The 22,152-nt window shown below is 41.0% G+C and overlaps 1 long non-coding RNA gene across 2 annotated transcripts in view; it reads right to left on the reverse strand.

Annotated features, from left to right (window-relative positions):
- Nucleotides 1–22,152, reverse strand: part of LOC147756071 (uncharacterized) — a 30,893-nt gene that overhangs the window by 8,047 nt on the left and 694 nt on the right. Inside the window, exons 2-4 of one of the 2 annotated variants that reach the window (XR_015326042.1) lie at nt 21,694–21,781; nt 9,413–9,500; nt 7,823–8,068 (exon numbers count right to left, since the gene is read on the reverse strand). This is a non-coding gene — a long non-coding RNA (uncharacterized LOC147756071). The remainder of the gene's footprint in view (nt 1–7,822; nt 8,069–9,412; nt 9,501–21,693; nt 21,782–22,152) is intronic. The other variant, XR_015326041.1, reaches the window with a different exon arrangement.

Below are 22,152 nucleotides of genomic sequence, written 5' to 3' on the forward strand. Positions count from 1 at the left end.
TACGGGTAATAACAAGTGGATCGTGTAGAATAATAATATGCACACAAAAACAATGTGTTCTACAGTCTGCAGCAAAGCTCAGACTGACGCCAAACAAGATCGTTGCGCTGTGTGTTTGATGAAACTGGAAAGTAATCATGCGTTATGAGCTGCTGCCCCTTAGCAAAAACGACTGATTCTGATCTCTACTGTCAACAACTAACAATATTACGACAAGCTATTGAAAGAAAATCGACCGTGAACAGAAAAAACGCCACCTTCCACCATGACAATGTTATAGCGTATACATTTTGAGCTACCGGGAAAATACTGAGCGAGCTTCGATGAGGAATGCGTTCATCGTATAGCCCAAGCCTTGCATTGTCAGACTATCGTCTGTTTCGGCTCCAGCAATTTATTTAATAGTTTTAATTTTATTTTAATACAGAAACGTAACGTGTAGATTCGTCAATGATTCTATTAAAGTATCTGCTTGTTTAGATAAGATCATTGCAAGCGGCTTAAGCATTGGAATGATCTTATCTTATTGGAACAAAGGGATTTAAAGTGATGTCATGAGAGGCAAAACTTTTCACATCTAGACTCATTAACCAGGCGTTTACTCTGAAAAATGGAACACCAGATTCAACAAAAGGTTCAACAATATCTATGAATTTCTAGGTTAACAGGATGAAACTGGAAACGCCCTTGACAAACTTCTTCAAAAGGATAAACAATTTGGATGGTTAAGATACACTAAAACTCTCCATGGAAAGCTAAAAGATTCGTCTAATCCGATTTGCTACCTACACGTTTCTATCCATTTCTATTGATTGTATGTTGCATTCGATCCAAGTCAGTATAATACTGCCATTTCATATACATGTACAGACTTATAACGCTAGATCACTCGATACCGTCGGCAGGTCTTTAGACATAACAAAAATACGCGCGCTAGAGACTCCATAACTACCTACACAAAAACAAGTTCCACTCACCAACTTTAAACTGTTTACATTTAAAAACGATTCGTTCATAAGTCCTTTAGTGGCTATTTCAAGGTGAAGACCTAAGCGCACCACCCATGAAATGCTGTCTGGCATTGCATACATTGCATGCTGCACCGGTAATCAATTAGCTATTATTCAACCTTTGTGTAATCAATATTTATATATACTTTATCATATATATACTTTTTATATACATATAAATTAGTTTTCTTCTCTTGTCTTGGGAACTACCTCTTTCCAAGTACAGTATCAGGAACTTACACCTTCCAGGTGCCTAACCTGGGTTTTGCAGAATTTATTTGTGGCTTCCCTAACCTATGAAATAGCATGGCAACCATACAGGCAGCTATTAACTCTCATAGTTTTCTCCTGGATCCCTTATTTTTTTAGTACCTTATTTTCCTGACGGTTATAATTTTTAATAAGGCTAAGAACTGAACTAGTAAGACGACCTATCTGTTAGTCGAGGTTAGCATGCCAATGTACCCAAAGCGATTCGCGTTAGCCAGCCAATTCAGGTTTTACTTTTAGGTTATTAAACATAGATTTAGGAACGTATATTTACTGCTTTTCATGAGCGCACTTCTGTATTTTTGCTACATGTACCGCAAACACTGAAATACTGCTGGATTGATTCTCCATTAAATGACAACTTCTTAAAACTAACAAATAAAAATTGACTGAAAAACCTGATAATAGATGACCCTCAACAAGCACACTCATATCCATCCCCAACTCACGGATGAACGCAGTTATAACTTGAAAATGTCATCCGTCCTTGCCGATTTGAGTGAGACTGGTATCCTACAACTACTAAATCGGCCTGATTCGTGGCCTGCAACGTTAAAAAGTCAATCGTTGGCTCAGCCCACATCGACATCAGCAGCGGAAGTGGCCCAGCGTACTAGGCTGTAATCGGCAGCTTCTATAGTCGACGCCCATAAGTGCGAACGCAAGCGATGACCGAAAGTTGGCGGCAAAAGCGAGACCGACAGAGGCTTTGATGTGCAGAGGCAGTCATAGGAAACGTAGCCCGTATAATGGTTGCAGTTGCAGCGAATCGCTTTCAGATGGGGTCCACTTAGATGGAGAGACCCCAACTACATACCAATCCCCAAGCAAAAGGAAGAAACTCGAAGAGTATGGCGTAAAACATAGACAAGCGTTGCAATTCGGTTGGAAGTTAAGGAGGGGATTTGAGCCTTGTCCAATCACGATAACCGATCCAACGGCTACAATCGCACTTGCCCTGCTCCCTTCTTGAAAACCATCCTGCTGCTGCTACTGCTTTTCCTATTGTTTCATGGACGTCGCCAGTCAAGAGGAATTTCGACTGTGGGTAACTGATTTCTCGAGCCTCACAAGTAAGGAGCGTGTAAAGGAGTAAAACCGAACCGGAGTGACATTGCTCGGCCGGCCATCAGGCAGGAAGCTACCCAAGCCAGATGATTTTCTTCTTCTGTTGACGGATTGTCGCTGACTCCCCCGAAGTGAAAGGAAGGACGAGGCCAAAAGGGTCTATGCTAAGATCATAGGAACGATTATTTTCCTTTGTCAAGTTTCTCGCCAAGACCCTATGAGCCTCAGCTTTAGAGAACGTGAAAGAGATCTGCACCCTTCTAACTCACGTAGACTCAACAGCTGCACAGATGGAACCCCCGATTTTGTTCCCCACGAGTTCCTCGATTGCCCGATTAATCCTGAGAACACAGACACCCTATTTTATATCACTAAATCTATATCCACCGGACGCGATCGCTTATGACCACCCTTTACCCGATTTTGTCTTCGCTTTATCTCCGTTCAGCTATGGAAAAATTTTGCTCTTGGAAAACTCAGCAAGTCGCGTTCGGAGTGCCTTTTGTGTAGATATAGAGACGCATATCAGATCGATACGACAAGAAATTGCACGATATTTTCTCCCGCGTTCCTATTTTTGCGTAATCCTTGCGTATATTGCAGGCAAGTTGGGGCCCTGAATAATTTAGTAATCAGTTAAATTGTCGATGAACCGGAATCTCGGGACTCAAAAAACTACGCCTGACTAACGTAACACAATGCGATACAATGTTCGACCGTAAAAGCAACCGCTATAAAGCCTCGTTGGCAAATATTGTCTGGTTTTGAGTTCGGCCGCGGGTTTCAGCTGCGTCGACGGTAGCAGTGATTAAGCTCTATTTAAAGGCTCTGCGGTTGGGATTAGATTTTTCTGTTAGGCATGTTATAAAATTTAGCGAAAAGTGACAGGCAAATATAAATGATGAAGTTGCAGAAGATGACGAAAAATATTTTATCGATAATGACGATAATTTTTTCGTCGAAATAAATTTTTAAAGTTATAGTGCATCTGCGATTAACTCCGCGTCTTCGTTGTGTATCATTTACCGTTGCACAGATCGACACGTATCTATTTAACCGCATAGTTTCCTCCGTCGGATCTGAGCGTACAACTATTGAAAGGACATTCAAAAAACTAGATCGCTTAATTACTACTTCATTATCCGTCCTGTCGGTGTCCTTATGCATTGGATCGTTCTAACTAATTTGTTACATGATGGCATTTTACATACGGCCTACTAGACAACTGCGTACACTCTATGGTCATAGCAAGATGCCTTTTCCAACACCGGGTTACGCTGTGGCATTTTATTTCATCATTTAGATATTCAAATATACTAATTGCAGTTTCGTTCGTACGAATCCGCCACTCTAACGTATAGGGATTTGGTACCGGAAACGGGCGTCCCCATGCTTTTGCCGATGCCTGTACGTACACATGCATGAATAAATGGCGGGTCGCTCTAAACTTAATTAATTCACGCTGTCAAATGAGGAACGCCCTGCACTTTGCTCCAGCCGAGCAACGTGCTTAAGCGTGGATCCATTCGTTCTCAATGTATACTTAACGCATCCTTTAAAATCGCGGAATGCCGCAAGACAGAAGAAATACGGTGCGGGAAGTTAGAAGGGTTCATTTTTTCTAGATCTCGAGGGAAGCGGTGCTAAGAACGAAATGTTATTTCGTTTTCAGGAGGTGTCCCAGAGAAGATATCAGAAACATATACTCCCGAACCCCTGTGTGGCCTGGAATTAGCGTGTACTGAGTTCGTTACAATGTTATAACGTTATTCGTTACTTTATTATGACAACGATACGAGCAGCAGAGGTAGCGACAAAAACAATATTATATAGTTGTATTGATGTAGCGCGGGCCTTCTATCCCTCCACGTTGCCATCTACAATTACTATCTTAATTGATAGCTATCACCATTGAAAAAGGCGACACGGATATCAGAAGAGAGGGCAACTGATGTTTGGTCTAAAACCAATTCGACCGGCCCCAGACCACTGCTCTTTAAAGGAAAAAAATTAAATCGATGTAGATGGCTAGAAGGGCCCTACATTTACACCTTTTTGTACAAATGATTCCTCATGGGAGGAATCGTTCGGCCACAGATGGTGTTGAAAGCCTTGACGACACCAAAACAACACAGCAACAACGCACGGTAAACAAGATTGAGAACTTTGCCGGAATCATCCTATCGACCGCGAGGACTAGCCTAACGACGCGCGAGGTTGGGTGCGATATCACATCCATGGTGTTTTTCTACTCCGTTGCTGGGGGCGTTGCCGCATCATAAGAGATTCCGATGCTAGGGTGTTTCCCAAAGGGTTCAAGAGTCCGTATTGGGGATTTGCTACGACTGGCAGTGTGAGCAATATCGGAAATCTGTTGTGCTGACACGATCTCTGTCTGCACGACCGCTGCACGGAGCGCTACATTATAGCGGATCGAAAGCTCTTGTACGTCGAATCGACGAACTACGGCCAGCTAACAGCAGGGAGTAACGGCGGCGATTAGAATCAATTAGATGCGCTCATGAGAAATCTATTTATTAATCTTAATTAGCACGATTTCACGATTTTCGGATCCTCTGCAATTATTATGCAGCTAACAGTAACATTTGTAACAGTGGCAGATGCTGCTAGACAAACTGGGTTGGATGGGATACGGTAAGGGAAAAACCGGAACTGCAGAATCGAATCGTACTTCGGACGGCGTCCTTCTCATTGTCTAGTTGACTCTATAATGTAATTACGTTCTCGGTAATTGGCGGGTAACTGTTTTTAATTTTGACGCAAACAGCCAAACGAACTGGCTAAAATATATGGTGAAAAAAAAACTACATTCTTTATTGTATGATTCTACTGAAGCAATTCATAGCCGTGGAAATGTCAGAATTAGTTTTTTCTAATTAGCTATTAATTTTCACAGGTTATATTCGCGGAGAAGGAATCCACCGCGCGGTGTTGCATAGGCGTCACAAACACGAGTGTACCTCATACGGGTAGCAATCGCGTCAATCTATTTCATACCGGGTTCATGTTCCAGGTAGGATTTAATTCTTCCGCTCTTTTTTTTTTTACTATAATTTTGTGCGGCGGTTTATGGTGCAACGCTCCTTGGAAACATAAATCTCCATATACGAAAAACGATACGTATTTTCTATTTTGAACATATGAGTTCACGGCATACGCATGGCATATAGGAAGCCTAGTGCTTCCCTGTTCACTGAGCAATTATATGCCTAACGCAAAAAATCGCTCATATTAGCTTGTTGTTTATTGTTAGACAACACTGACAATTTAGTGCTTGTAGCAAGAGCTTCCATCCGACTTCGGCGAAAAACGTAAAAATCTTCTCTAGCATTGGCTTGACAAAAGTAAGACTTTTTGCATTTAAGATTGGGGGCAAGTCAATCCTATGGCCAACTTCGCGCTTCGACCCATTTAGCATTGCTGCCAATTATGAATAGCGTAACGCTACAGTTCGCCGCTGCAAACCTTCTCCTATTTATCTTATAAGAAATAGTCCCACCATTTAATGCCTATGGTGGGCAGTAACAGTCCCAAAGAGAGTCCTCAAGGGTTTCAACTTTGAAATATAGCCATTTCTGCAATGGCTAGATCTTCTCAGTAATATTAACGTAGCGTGCGAAAGACGAATCCTAATATGGTACTTATAGGAAACGCAAATAATTTTACATAAATTAAAGCAGGTACACGCTGGAAACTCAAATAATTGCAAGGATACTGAGCCTCAGATCAATATAGCACGCTATCCATCTTGTCGATCTGGTAGCAGTCGGGGAGTGGCATTGGTATGCAGCCAAGCTGTTAAAATTTAATGCAAGCTATGGGGGCAATATCAAGCGATTTTGTTCTAGGTAGATCGGTATAAGTGAAATAAAGTAAATAACCCGCGTTTTCAACAATTTCGAATATATCGTAAAACTTAAATAAGCAATGTTGTGAGCTAAGCTGCGGCTGGCGAAACTAAGATGAAAGGTGAAAGCTCTCCTCATTTACAGTCTTCAAGATACCCTGACAAACAAAAATGTTAATTAAATTAGAATAAACAAAGGGTGAACAAGCATATTACATCATATGGCATCTAGCTGGTACAGAATAGGCTTTTGACCCGGCCGCATCATCAGATAAAACCGGCATTCTCGAACTGGCCTTGAAGCCTGTGAACCTTCGCATACAGCCGGCATATTTCCTTCAGTCACCATTTAAACTGTGAAACTAAATATTGTAGAATGTAGATTTTTGAGTCTTTCACATATAAAAAATTTAATTTGGTGGGAAGAAAGATGACGTCAGTAGATCAGGACTTCTTCTGTAGGAAATAGTAGTAAATTTGGGGTGATAGAAAATAGCCGGAATGAATAAATATGACCCGCCTAGAAAATTTGCAGAATTTCGAGAATACAACAATGAACAAATACCCTGAAAACAAGTTGCCCAAACAGTAGCAGGAGACGAAAAACAAAATCCAAGGCGCTGTGTCCAGGACTAACATCGCAAAGCCTTCTCGACTGTGTTTACGCTCCATTAGAGCCTATTAAGTGTACGCATTAGAACGGGAGCCACAGGAGACCCAAACGATGGATCCTCCATGTTGTAACGGCTATCAGTCGGTATACAGCAAGATAATATGCATTTATCATGAACATTGTACTTAAGTGCAGCGGGCTATCGTTTTTCCCCTTCGTGGTGCCAATGTGCAGTCGGATGATTGGCAGCTTTCGGACGCTTTTTAGGATGAGTCCTGGGCACGTTTAGTCAGAAATAGTTGTAACGCCATTTTTAGGTGAATACAACAGTATAGAGTATCCACGTATTCAAATTTAAGAGTCGGAATGCTATATTTAGTCTCGTGACCCAGAAATAAAACCAACAAAACAGAACAGTTTTATGAAGCAAGCAAATTACATTTTCTAAATATTGCTTAAACGCAAGCAATTAATAGCCCCCCCGACCGATGTTTCGGAGAGGTTCTAAATCACATGGGTTCATAGCTTAACGCATGTCGGTCAAACGCTGGTCATCATGGTATATCATGTATCCACAAATAACTTTCCCAAATATGAGGAAGCACAAAGGGACATCTCCCCAAGTGCTAATAAAGTTTTTAGTGATGATTACTTTACGTTTTTAAGCTTGCTGTATAAAAACTGTAATACTTTACGTTAATAACAAATTTCCAGCTACCCAACCAGATCACAATCGGAAATCTTTTGCTTTCAAGTCTCAGCGCTATCGTCGGAACCTGTGAAGCCATATATTAAGAGTATTTGCGGGCAAGGCAATGTCAAGCTTCTCCTCAAAAACTGTCCCCGAAAAGGCGAATCTTTGCAAAGTTTGGCGTACCTTTTCCTCTGTTAGGTCTAGTTTCATCGGTAGCTAATAACTCCGTTTCAGAATTAGTGCAACAAAGCAATAGACTAAGATGGGCCCTTAACGAGAAAGCTTTTGCTGAAACAAACCTGAGTTTCGTTTGTAGAAAAGTACATATTTTTTCTGATCTTAGTCTAACTGCATTGATGCAGTAGTCCTTTCGCCTTCAGCAGGGAAACGCATGGACGTCTTCGGTGTCGTTCATTCTGGTAAATGAGATTATGAACTATAATGTTAAATTATTTTTTTAATCTTGTTAGCTGTTTTTAAGAGACCTCCATAAGCATTTTGTTGGGCATTTGCTTCGACAGTAGAGAGTTTACCAGCACCAACATCTGTAAAGAAATACATTTTCTATTAATAACGAAAAAGCGTTAAATCACCCTCTTAGACCTGAGAATACGCTGTGGACTTTTTGCGCCGCTAAAGGTACATAGAATCAAAAATCTTAAATGATTTGATGAATCGTGGAAGCTTATGTTTTGAAGGCAAACGTTTTATCATGGTTGATTAACTCTAGGTGTCGTCAATCCCAGCCGGCGATACCAAGTGCCGTAACTGTCACTGGGGTCCTCCGAGCGCTCACGCGGACCAAGGTGAAAAAGGCAGCAAAAACAGCTACAATGGTAGCAATGTAAAATGGTATATCCAAAATAGTAGAAGTTGAGAAGAATTTAAAGCATAAATAATGAACAACGTATACGAAACCACACCGCTGAGCTACACACCGACCCTGCTAAGAGCTTTCTCATAAAAATTAAAAATTCTAGAAAAAGCAATTTACACGAGTCCAGATTATTGCCTATAGGACGTCCTGTAGGACGTCCAGTCTCGTTTCATACTTCTTTCTCTCTACCAGATTGATTGACCTGCGACCTAAGGATACGTGGCCACAAAATGCAAATGTCAGTTCTTTGGCATCGTACTTGAAATACCTCTCTTTAACAGCGCCCCATTTAAATATTGTAAAAAGCACCGATAAATTGAGGCTATTCAATAACTGAAAAAGCAGTCCAGCATCAGTAGACACAAACGAGATCTTTTGTTGTTTATAGAGGTCAACAGTAATTTTGCCCGAAACTGATAGTAGTAGGTCCTGATAACGGTAAGGTAAGGTCTCAATTTGTATATATGGCACCCAATCAAATATCAACCTTTTGCAGCCAAGAACAGCCCTATTCACTAGTAAAATGTAAAGGCAGATTTTCATGGTTTCCTTTTCGTGATTATGATAATAACACTACGAGATAAATATTCTACTTCCTTCAAAGTAGATTTTAAGACTAAATAAGTGGCAACATGAAACAGGTAATGATTAGAACAATGCTACAAGTATCTTTCTACTATCTCACGTCCTCGCCTCAGCGAGAATGTTTTATCAGCGAGTCTTAGGGCCTCTGTCTAGAGCCCGCCGATAGCTTATTTACTAATCATCATTAATGATAGACTAATGAACAATGGGCTAACGGACTACGGGCTTTTAGCTTTGCTATTCTGATTCGTTTCCATGGAGGACCACTTGGTTTCCACACAAGGACTATCCAATCGTTTTATTTCTGCTATAATGGGAAGCCATCAAAAACAAATCATAGTTTCATGATTAACACTCAAGAAAAAGCTGTTTGCAGTTTCACGTCCGGTATTGCGATTAAGTCTTGCCTCAGGTGGTTGGCTCTTACCAAGTTAGATGCTCGATCCCAAACCCAGACCACCTCATGTGTTTCCAAGTATAACGATTGCCCAACTACGGGGAATGATCCTTAACACCTGAAATCCCAATAATGGAAATTTGGAATTGTTGAAACTTGCTGTAGAAAATCTACTACACAAAAACGACACTCACTTGTAGTTTTGATTAAAGTTCAGAATTCTCCAATGTTCAGTGTGCCTGTAAGTGGTTATACATTCTAACCTAGACTCAGATACTGCAACCTCTTGCAAAATTTAAAAAAAAAAAAGCTTTCGTGGCTAATATTAAACTAAGGTTGTCCAAATAAAAATTGTGAATTCTTTAACTGCCTTTTGTGCTATGAAGTTTACTTATGTTCTGCTTAGGTTTCCTTAAGTTCAACTTCTCCTCAAGTCAAATTTTGTTGAGCTAATCATGTGAGCTTCATGAAATATTATAAATGTCGTGTTAAGCCTATTAAATTACTTGGGCTAAAACCCGAAATACCGAGACATCTTTGTTGAATAGATTTACCTTGCCATAGTTCATTTTTAATAGCATCAGACTTCAGACGTTTTGCCTTACTTGATTTGAGATAAATGTCTTCATCAGTACCTCGCCGATTTATTGTAAAAGCAATACATTAACGTTCGTCGTTCGGTTTACCTATGCTCATATATAATATTTAGTTGCATTTGTGCATTCGACCTTCTACACCCACTCCTTTTTAATATGTTTACTATGAAGCGTATTTTATTTTCGAGTCGTGGATTGACTATTGGAATAGATGACATCAAAGCTAATACTAAGGTGGCCTTAAGAGTACTGAAACATCATTGGCCTTAGCCTGTCGCCCCAGTTTCCGATCGAAAATTGAGCCAAACGACAGCTGGTTCGCGTTACGTTTATAGAGAACGAGCTTTCTTTCATCGTAACTGAGTGCACTATGGCACTGCGTGTCTATTCTGCTATTGTTGGCTTATTCTGCTAAGACCTTTGAAACTGAAGCAAACCAGCGGAGCCTCAGAAGCCCGATTGGGACGACGTGCTTTGTGTACGTTCTACACTATGATCAGGCATTCGCCATTCGATTTGCTAGCGTGCATTGTTTAGCCAGTTGGCTGGCTGCATGCTACGTGATTTCAGAGAAAACTTTACTATAAAAAGTAATTGTACGGCAGCAATGAGGCCGAATTACGCGTAGTGACAATCAAGAATCACGAGATGGCTGCTAAAAGTAATATTTGACAAGCAAGCAGTGTTTTTTTGCCACTTAATGTAATTTCTTGTAAATTACACAAACTGATCACAGAAAATAATTAAAATGATTTATTGGAAAACATTTAAATAAACGTTTAAGTATAACAGAAATACCGGCTGCTAATCAACATCACAAGCTTTGCGTAAGTATTCTTTCAGTACGCGTTTATGTTGCATCAGCCCTCGAGGAGCTATTTTCCGCATCTCGTTTACGGTACGTGGATGTATTTCCTAGATGTTAGCCACAAACCTCTTTAGGAGTAGTTCTGCTGTTTCTCTAAGAGCGTCAGCATGCTCCAGTCTGTACAACTGTGTGTGTGTGTGTGTGTGTGTTTGTGTGTGTGTGTGTGTGTGTGTGTGTGTGAGAGTCTCTCTCTCTCTCTCTCTCTCTCTCTCCGTGTGTGTATGTGTGAGTCTCTCTGTGTCTGTGAGTGTATCCCTCTCTCTCTCTCTCTCTCTCTCTTTCTTTCTCGGTCTCTAGCATTTAGAGGGTTGTGCCTGTCACCGGCGCGTGTTTTCCTCATTTCCTCCGTTGACTCTTCTCGAGTCCTGTCACCGAGAACAACATTGACGATGTTGCCTCCCTCGTCGTACCGCGATGAAAGCGAGCCCGTAAAACCTCTGAGATATGGAGGCTTGACTTCCCAAAAATAATGTCGTAGTTGTCAGAACATAACACATAAAACAAAATATAGAATATAATGTGTAAAATACCATATATACATGTGTGCCTATGTCGTTATGCGTATAGAGTGTAGTGCAAGCTATGCACGAACACATATACGTCTGACGAATCCGAGAAATTAAAGGGAAAAAACGAAAAGCATCTGTTATCTATTCAGGCCAGACGCGATCAGCAGTAGTATCGGAGACGAATGTGGTTAATTGTGACATTGGCTTAGTTGCTAATTTAAAGCCGTTTTGCGTGAAGGTCGCTTATATTATTACAAAATCTTCGTGGGTTTCTTCGTTATCTGTTAGCTGTCATAAAGGCTAGTGTTTGACATTGTCAAGCTCGGATATTTGTCTCTGAGATATAAGCTATGATAGGGATTTTAGCGATACAGTGATGGCAATCTTTAAGTGTATAATGAATGTTTCAGCGTACAGAGGCTGTAAGAACCACTTTAAAAAGCCTAAGAAGGCTTCGTCGTTTCATCAAGCTTGTTAGTATAATTTGTTGCGCGATCATCACCTAATATAGTCTAAGGAAAGGTCCTCTCCAGGCTTTGCCTAAAACGTATGTAATTCCTAGTAGTACCCTTTTGCTAGTTCATTGGTCAAATACGTCCGCCTACTGCCCACCATGCTATGCCCAAATAGATATGGTTAGGGCGTTCTCTTCAACAGAAGGAAAGAATATTGAATAAACAAACAACTATATACTGACATAGCGACTGCTAGAAAAATATACTTGTTCATATTTCTACCTGTAGTTTGTAGTCCCTTGACAGAATCTTCTTGATGTCAGTATAAAGCGACGTTTCGTACCTGTCCTAAATTTCGGTTGACTGCAAGATTGTTGTCAAACAAATAAGATCCTATTGACCGAATCGGTCTTGGCCGTCAGGTGTTCGGGCTATGAGCATCGCTGCAGGACGACTTTGAGAAATTCCATATTTCATATTTTTGCGGGCATCACAATAAAATCATTATTTGCGTAAGCGATTGCATCCACCATGATGCCACCAGAAGTATCCAGCCATTGTGTCGATCAGAGGTTATATACGATCTGGATTAGCGCACTCATAAGGATGGACGCAACACATGGCAGCAGACACACACAACGTCCTACACCTTCTACTGACTATGTGAAGGACTGAAAGCTGAGAAACGTTTTACGTTGCCGATCGCTAAACAACTACTACTTTTTTACCGATCGGTTCGAACTATAGGAGCCTGAGAACTAGATTTCTGACGTTGGCATTTGAAAGAATTAAATTAGTCCTAATAGGGAGATGCACGTCATGTCGACCAATCACGCGAACACCCAATGTCGCGACAGCTTTCTAGGCCCAAAATGAAACCGTCATGCGGCGTCCTAGGCTGAAGTTTTCCTGTACAACAGCTGCACTAACAACCATTCGAAGCAGGAACAAGATTTGAAAGAAGCTTCGTAAAGAAAACAGCCAGCGTAGTCAGGTTTGTATGTAAATAAATTCAATTAGTATGTGTATCTTTACAATGTATTCATTATAGACCACGATATATAGCGAGCACTGGTAAGATTATATACCTTACCAGTATTTTTTTTTACAAAAACGTTTATTTATGTATTCTCCCTGTGTTATGAGGAGAACGCGTAGCCGGTGGTCGGCGTAGTTACAACTACGTACGTAAAGATATCCACGTTGTGCGAGAAATGCGAATATGTATATAGATATATGCTTGGAGAATATGCATGTTTCGCCCCCCTGTAAGCCACAGGGAATCATACCTAAGTTAGACATCCCAATTTCGCTAATGATTTTTCGTGGATTTCATCGTAAACTCAATGAACGTTAGGCAGAATTACCGAATAGACAATAAAAATTCGTCCAATATGAAACAGATTGAGCGCAGTATTACAAATTCTTAGGTTAGTTTCAATGATTAGAGCCAAGTAAAAACTAGTTCAAGGTCCAACATATATATATATATATCATTATATTACCTATGTACCAAATTGAAATGAAAACATGTTTATTATTGTCAGAGCTCTCCATTGATGCAAAGTCGTATAGAGATTTCTACTCAAAACGTAGAATTTTCGGGTAGTATGTAACTCATGGGCATACCTGTGGGCACGGATGGCGCATGCGTGGAAACTCAGAAACCGTAGTTTAACCAAATTATTTCCATAGTTCTACAAAATACTTGAATAAGTAAGAGAGACATGTAGCAAACAATCAGGGAAAATTCCTAGTATCAATGCATGATGTCGGGCTCATTTAATATCCCAACGAAAAAAAAAAAAAAAAAACGTTTATTTTGAATAGATATTCACACCGATTTTGACATCGGTGAATAGTCTTCGCAAGGCGCACGGTTTTAGTGTTGAAGTAAACTACAATAGCAGTTAATAATTATTCGAGATAGTCAAATCTGACTTCAGTCGAATGCAGTGATGCTTCTTTGAACACCCCATTTTAGGCCACTACTTGAGTAAATCCCCTCCATTCAAGCTCAATGTCCTCTACCACTGTACTTGGTTCGTATCATTAAAAATCTATTGTTTGAGAAAGTTGTTACTACTAAATGATAGATTTCCCATAGACTCTGACACCCCTGAAAACCTGCTTCGTCCACGAACTCTTTCGATGCTTCATGCATTACACATCTTGGGCACATTATGCCATGAACAGATAAGATCACTAGCAGCAAACGGCGTATATTATTGCTTAAAGCTATTACATGTTTCCCATGGAGAGCTTTCTTCATTGTTTCAGGTAATCGTACCACAAAGCTTTATGGCGGAAGAGCTACTCTGATAATAACCGCAATTCGCATAAACCACTTTACAGCATGTTGAGCACATTCGAGGGCAAAACATGTAAAAGCTAAGGCCCAGCTGTTTATGTGTAAGTTCATTACTTAACCGATAACGAAACAAGTTCATACGAAAGACAACGAAAATGGCTATATGTCTTTTAGGACCTCCGGTGTATAACACGCTAGGTGGCAGCAGTTGAGCGCGGGAGTTAATGGCGTAAGCTCGCGGTGTTGAGATAGACTGCAGTCGCGTTGTAAGTAAAGGAAAGCTTTATGACTTTGACTAGTGATGAAGTACTTAAAGCAGATTTGCATATAGTACATATGTGCATCGAAGTACCAGCCGCAACATTTGGACCCTCCAGTAATATAACTGGACATTCTGACAAAGTCTATGTGCTAATTTCCAACGATGTCGGATAGAAGTCAAGACTTCTTCCGGCAAGTGTGTAGCATTTACTGTGATATTAGAGGCACGACCCATCTTGATTATATTGCTATATCTCGCGGATCGAGCTTTTCAGTCCGTCGTGATGGCTGCTGCATATCAGTTCATAAAATACTCATTTTTACATTGAATGCCAATTGCTTGTGCGCCCTGTGGTAGCTATTTTCAGTGCCTTACCAATGGGAAGTACAATGATACTCCCACGAAGTTGATAAGAAGTATAAAAACTCAAATGTAATTCGATTATCTTAACTTGGTACAGCAGTTGTCGTAGCGGGAAAGATAGCCCCTAAGGGCGTAGCGTTTCGTCTACCCTATTCAAACTGCAGCCAGTGTTGTTGTCTTCTTGAGCAGCAGCGGTATTTAAAAAAAAAATAATAGATTGTGAGCTACATTACCCTAATGGGACACTAATGACAATACACAGCGGCCTACGACGGAGCAGGTGTCTATGCTGCTCGATGCCTGGCATCGATCGGCGCCGGACCCTATTGGCCAACGAAACGACGATTAGGAACTCGTCTCATTAACTCATCGGCACTTTTATTGTTCTGCGTTCATCCACGTGTCCTGCACTTCTGCTACGTAGAGATCTTGCGCTACACACCCGGATAGCTCTTCTCAATTATGTGCTAGTCCCAACGTCTTTTCCTTAATTTATCGAGTACACATCGAACAGTGCGATCACAGCAGTGGTAGATTGCGTTGATTTTCTCTAGAAAAATGCAAAGGAGCTTACTTAGAAAGGACGTTCATGCTTAGTCTAGCGTTGCTTGACGTCGCCGTGACTAGTGTCGCGATGGCGGTCGACGTCGTTTCCTCTAAAGGACTTCCCTCTAGACCTCTTTTTCGTTGTCTAGAGTGATGCATGCTGATGTGCGCAACATACGCAAGAAGGTCCTTGCGGTAAATCTAATGTGAATGATTTTCGGTTCACGTAGTTTTCATTGTATTTGGCACGCGGTTTCGAAGCGATTTGTATTCCCTGTTTAAACACATTTCATCAATATCATAGACTTAGAGTTCTAGACTGAAATGAATAGATCTCGACGTTTCTTGGTTATGCTGGTTTCGAAGTTATACTGTTTACTGGAGGCAAATTTAAAAAAGAAAACCCGTTCTATACAGAGTACATTATTCATTATAAAGGCACAGGTGTGTATTCTCAACAAAGACATGAACAAAAAGTTTCAAACGAATATATCATAAGGACTGCCATTCTTAACCAGGGTCTATTTTCCCGAGATAACAACCCCACATAGCTGACCGACGTTTTCTAAAGCATACACGGAAATTATAGATTTTTTCGCCACTTCAAAAAGATGATAAATCAAACTGCTTTCCTTATACACTATACATCCATTGACTTTTCCTGTCGCTTTTGAACAGGTAATACCTTCATCTGGCGTAAAGGGGAAAAACGAGACCGGATGTGGTCCTAGATGGCTCCTGAGACATATTGCTGAGGATACCTATTTGCCACCTTTACAGTTTATACATTTATAATTAAATAAGGAAAGAAACTTAGAATAACAAATCCAACATATAATCCCATAAGCCCATCATGTTCTAAGCTTTGAAATAGTGAAATTAGCCGGGATGAAGTACTCGATGTTTGGAATAACCGAGAAGGCTGGGCACTTCGTCCTCCACCCAGCTCAGAGGTATAGCTCAGTGTTGTTTTCATGCTTCATAACACTTGGCGTTTAGAAGTTCCAGTGAACGATTATAGACAGTTCACGACAAACGTGTGAACCCTATCGAATGCCCCGTAACAACACCGCGCTGATTTTCAGCTGCTCATGTGTTCTAGAGGCCGCGGATCGTTTTCCTACTATGTCCATATTCTACAGTGCTTCTACGGATGTTATGTCGCCTCGTCTTCCTCGTTAGTCCTATTCTGTCCCGTTGTTCCTTCCATTACAACAGTAGCCTCCAACTTAATACCTTGTGCTTACTATCACCGACCGTCCAGCATGCTTTTCGTGTAGGCGATTCAGTCCCCTAATCCATCCTATCCGACCCTACTATATCCTAGCATAGGCGATAGCCAAACGCCAGGGCTCTTGATGCATACATGCCTGGACGACAACGTATTGAGAACAGAATTTTTGTTCAAGCCGTGCACGTCGTCGGAGCGCATGTCGCATCCGGTGTGTCTTTACATTCCAGGCACAACGGCGCATCTCTGACGTGGCCTTACTGCTTGCTGTACGCAGCCGGTCATCTTGCTCTCGCTCTCCGACATCAACAACAGCAGTGACCAGAACAGTTGCTGGTCGGCTACCACTCACATCAGTGGCACTGGCACCTCCATCTTGCTTGGCTATTCGCTTTGTAGACAACGTACCGTTTTTCGCACGTAACGGGACGTCGGGGCATGCTGCGTTCGTCTTGCGGGCTCCGACAGTGTGCAGCTGATCTTAGCATCGTCAAGGAAGAAAAAACCCGCACAAGGAAACGAATACAGCAAAAGAGATGGGTAGAAAATAAGATAATACACATAGCATATAGCGTAGGTGCGGCGTTTTGTGTTTTTTCACCTTCTTCTTTTACAGAGCACGTCAAAGAACAGGGGAGGTTAGCAGACGAGAGAGGAAGGTTAGGCGGAGACGCTGTTGGCGGTGCGTCCCGCCAACGGGCAAATCGAGCGGGGACGATGACGATAACAACGGCAATAACAACAACAAAAACAACCAGAGGGCCATTAAGAGAACGGGGAATATGGGGCATCATTATAAGGGACACGCACGACATCCGCTTGGAAAAGCATGCAGACCTCCGCTGATGTCAGGCCCCAAGAACAGCCGGCCTCCACGTACGAGGGCAGACGATTTTTTTCCGCACGATGAGAATGGTGTCTTGTCCCGGGTCAACAGGGACACAGAGAGAAAAAGTGCGTGATAGGAAACACGAGCACAGCGACTCAGGAAGAAGGAAGCGACCAAATTCATGTTTCTCACTAGCCACGGTCGCTTGTCTTTGCCGGCATCAAAAAAACCAAAGAGAGTCAACAAACGATAGCTTCAATAAGCGGCCAGGGATGTGACTGCTATCGTCACAGCCGATGTCGATCAATAGCAGTATTTACAACGGAGTGGAACTAGCTGGATCGTTGGAAGCGTCGGCTGACTGGCTACCTGATAAGGCGCTTTCACAACGCGTTCCATTGCCAATTACATTGATCTCGATGAATTACACACAGAAACAGGTGGAATTTGGCTAACCGATCGGCCAGTGACAGAGTGAGACAAAAAATGAAACAAAGGAGGGACCGAAGAAAACAAAGTCTGAAGTGGCCACACAAATTACAGCCAAGGTAAGATGGTAAGTAACTTAGAGGGAGAGGAAGACGCAGTGAGTAACGGAGAAAGTGTAGATGACCCTGTTGGAACAGATGCAAACGACTTCTTGGGCCGAAGGCTGCCCGAGGAAAGACAGAGAGAAATGTAATAGAAAACTGATTTGCTCAGACAATATCTTGAAAAATGGAAACTAGAGTTACAGATGTAAAGAAATTCACCATGACTAGGTAAAGTAAGTGGACAACGATTTGAACGAGAGTCGCCGTACAAAATGTCAGCTTGTTTCAAAGTGTGAGCGAATAGAAGAAATATCGAGCTAGTGATGGCGGTGAAGGTCTAGGTGGAAGAAGACCAGAGACTGCACTTAATTTGTGCGTAATAAAAACTGCAGCCGAAATAAAGAGGGGAAGAAAGACAGCACCTAGAAATGCTGCCTAGTTGGACAGAGTAGAGCACGGCGATTCAGAAGCTGATATATACAGTAAACAAGCGTGTCCGCACCGTATAGACTTTGGCTGTTGCGATGTGGTATCGGATATTGGATTAGTCCCACACTTTGTAAAATTGAGAATGAAGACTAAAAAGATACTGAAAAAGCTAACAATAGAAATCGGAGAAAGTCACTGCCTGCAACGGACGCCTTTTGAAGGGGGCCCAGAACAGACCAGCTGAGTAGCTACAACCGTGACAGCATAGACGCGTTGCAGTATTATCTTGTCGGCCAGAATAGTAGTCATGTGCTTTTCGGTGGTGTTAACCATGACGCATCAGGTCGCGAGGCGTGAGAAAAGAGATCAACAGTCAGGCACGATGCTGAGGCCTAAAAATTATTTTTCTTTGAATAGCTTTTTGTTTCTTGCGTTCTCAACTACCATCACCACCGATGGTCTTCGGGTTGAAGTTGGAAAAGCCAATCCAAGTCGCCAACGGGCCGCCGACGTAAAAATAGACAACGCCCGAGGACACAGACTACCTCATTTGCTTCTATCCTATAGTAAACATGATACAGAGAACGCGAGCTGGCTTTTTGCATCGGCACTACTGTTGCTTTTCGGGTTCATAATAAAAAATAAGTGCACTAACGAAAAAGGCTGTAGAGCAGTGATGCTAAGATAAATTCGGCTCATCACTTCTTACTTCCTCAAAAGAAGCTCCACCTACGGTGTACACAGAATCGAGTATAGGAAACTTGACAAAATAGAAAAATATAGGTCCGTAAAGGAGTGCCAACGTTAGCCGTAATTCTGAAGCTTCAGTTGTAATAAACTATATGCGAACGATGTAATTTTCAAATATTCGACACCCACGATATAAGGTGTATACAAATGTATTTATTACAATAGTAATTGCCTCAGTAAACATTATGCGTCTTCGTTCTAATAATATCGCATGAGTGATGAATGCGTTCGGGTTCCTCAAATTGATTGCAGATTTTTTTTATTCAACGAACTGAAGTCACTACCATACTGAAGTCACTACCATACTGAAGTCACTACCATACTGAAGTCACTACCATACTGAAGTCACTACCGGACTGAATACGGTTCGGGCTCGTCGAGTGTCCAACTGGTAGCAGTCAGGCCTATGGCAGAAATTAAGGACCTGCAGTTTAAACGTCGATCAGCCATTCACTCGACCAGTCGCAGTCATTTTGCTAAGTTACATGAAGTCATATTTTGAATTGGACATCAAAGCGAGTTTTCGCCTCAAATTAGAACGATCTTTTTTTCCCAATCGCTATTTGGAGAACTTCAAAGTCTGGAGAGTAAAACACTGTGCGCTGGTCCCTTAAATGTCCACGTATATGTCTTGCCGAATACGTTTAGACAGTGAGCTCTATTTCTTAAAAAGTAAGTATATGTGCAAGAATGTTTTATTGTTTACGCCCATCTGTACCTACTAGATGAGAGTTAATATCTGTCATTAATACATTACAACACACAAACGAGCTCCTGGTAAATCTTGGCGACGATCAGTTGATGCCGATTTTTTAATAGGTTTTTTTTTAAATTTATTTGAATGTATCTATTGAATCTTTCGAATTGCAAAAGCCTTTTATTTAAGCAATAAATCTTACTTTATATCTATCAATTATCTAAGCTAATCAAATTCAAAGCCAGCTCGACGAAGTTCCAATATAGGGAAAGCACGATTTTGCAGAGTAGACGAGACTTTTGGCTCTAAACGTTCACTCTCTATCTATTTGTATTATTTAAATTACCAAAAGCGGACCCATATCAACGCAGATCGTTCCTTGGACGGTTTGTGATGTCGCTTCAGGAACCAGACACACTTTGTATGAATGTTGCTTTGTTTATTCTTTGTAAACCACTAAGATTTCATCCGAAACTCTAGGCTGCACCCTTCTAGCTGAAGATATTGTAAACATTTGTGAGTACTTTTTTTTAGTACAACACGTAGTGCAGATTGGGGATGAGTCGTCGCGTATGCAGTGATCGTCTCGGTATTGCTTCAAAGTTGCAAATCATTCCAATGTGAAGTCGTTTCTAATTCATCGGAATCTGCACAGCTTTCACAAAGTGAAGATTCTCGTCTTAGACAGACTAAAATATATTTTCCGAAAAAAATGCTTTCCTTTTATTTAAGAAGACATAGGCTTGAAATAAAATAAGATGTAATTAATAGAAAAAAAAAAATGTAATCAAGCACAAACCACCCAATGAATTAAAACAGCTAGGGAAATATAAACCACAACAGTATATAACTTAGTTCGGATCTCCACGCATGTTTTTCTGCTGTCATTATCACACTTCACGCCGTATCGAAAAATCTTAGGAAAACGATTGTAGGTCGCTTTCACACATTGGGATAATAAGGAAAAAGTCTCTGTCTGTCAATCATCAATTAGCTCGAGTAGGGTAAAGCCTGGGGGGATGGAAGTCATAAGGTGTTCGCAAGGAAAATACAGAGCGATACGGTTTTAACTGTGCAAATTAATGAAGAACGGTATTGTTATGACTCTGCACCTTTCTAAAATGACAGCTGTGACAAACTGCACAAATGCCAATTGGAATTGAACCAAGAAATGAAAAGTTTTTTTAATTTATTAATAAAGTTAAGAGGTCGCCGATACAGCTTTGACAGTATTAAATAATGCGACATAAATACTATACTGGCAAAGCTGTTTAAATGTAGCCATAAAATGTTTCCTGATTATCTTTTACTTCGTTCGTGATCGGACCTAGTAGTTAGGTCTATCCAAACATTTATGAAACCTATTCAGTTGCTATGGTATAAACGTATTATGTTTATGTGCAACGGCTTTTTTGGATCTTCATATATATGAAGTAGGGAATGTATTTACCTAATGAATAGATATTTCGAGTTCTTACGCGTTGAAGCGTCTTAGCGTTGTCCTAGATATCTATCTATATACGACTGAAACTCTGTGTGTGCGTGTGCTTGTATCTCGTACGCTAAACACCTTCCGCGGGCAAGCTTTCAGACAAATCAACTGGAGTCGATTCCATACCCTGTCATAGTCTTCGGTCGGATGAAACCGAGAACTCACTACTGAGTGAGCAAATTCCGTTTTGTATGTACATAGCCTAATACGTAATTCTGCCCTGAAACTTCTGTTTCGTCCAAGATAGAATGATGTCCACATATTTATTTTCACTTATTTTGCTTCTAAGCATTGTTTTTTAGTCACACGTATTATATACTTACTCCCAAAATTGTTATTTCCTAGAATACATAGCAATTTGACAAAAAAATTGTATATTTTAAAGCTGTTTATACTTAAATCAAACGATTATTTCGTCTGCTAAACCTTTTGTTACGCACCATCACTGATGTCAACTAAGTGCAAGAAACGTTAGTTAGCACGTTTGATCCGTTACCAACATGCATTGGTGCACATACCTGACATCGACTGAAATATAGAGAAAAAAGAAAGTTTTAAAGGAGTCCGATGTGACGCTGCGTGAGGAAATTGCAGTATTTGCCGTAATGACCCATCCGTTTGTAACACCGAGCTTGACATCGTGGTACTCTATGGTGGTAGTTTGAAATAGGGTAGCTTTTGAAATAACAATGCCTGGTCACAGGCAGTAAAGCGATTAGGACAAGCAAGCAGGTACGCATACACAAAACACGTAAGAAAAGTAGAGAAACTTCATTTTACCTGTTAATTTGACTTAAAAATAAAACGTGTCACCTATTTCGACCTTTAATCGAATTGATGCATGCACTACACAAACCTACCCCTAGTTGAAGATAGCTATAAAAGTTGACGCTAACTTT

This window comes from Varroa destructor, unplaced genomic scaffold, assembly GCF_002443255.2.
Source record: "Varroa destructor unplaced genomic scaffold, Vdes_3.0 BEIS01000004.1, whole genome shotgun sequence".
Classification (NCBI taxonomy): domain Eukaryota; kingdom Metazoa; phylum Arthropoda; class Arachnida; order Mesostigmata; family Varroidae; genus Varroa; species Varroa destructor.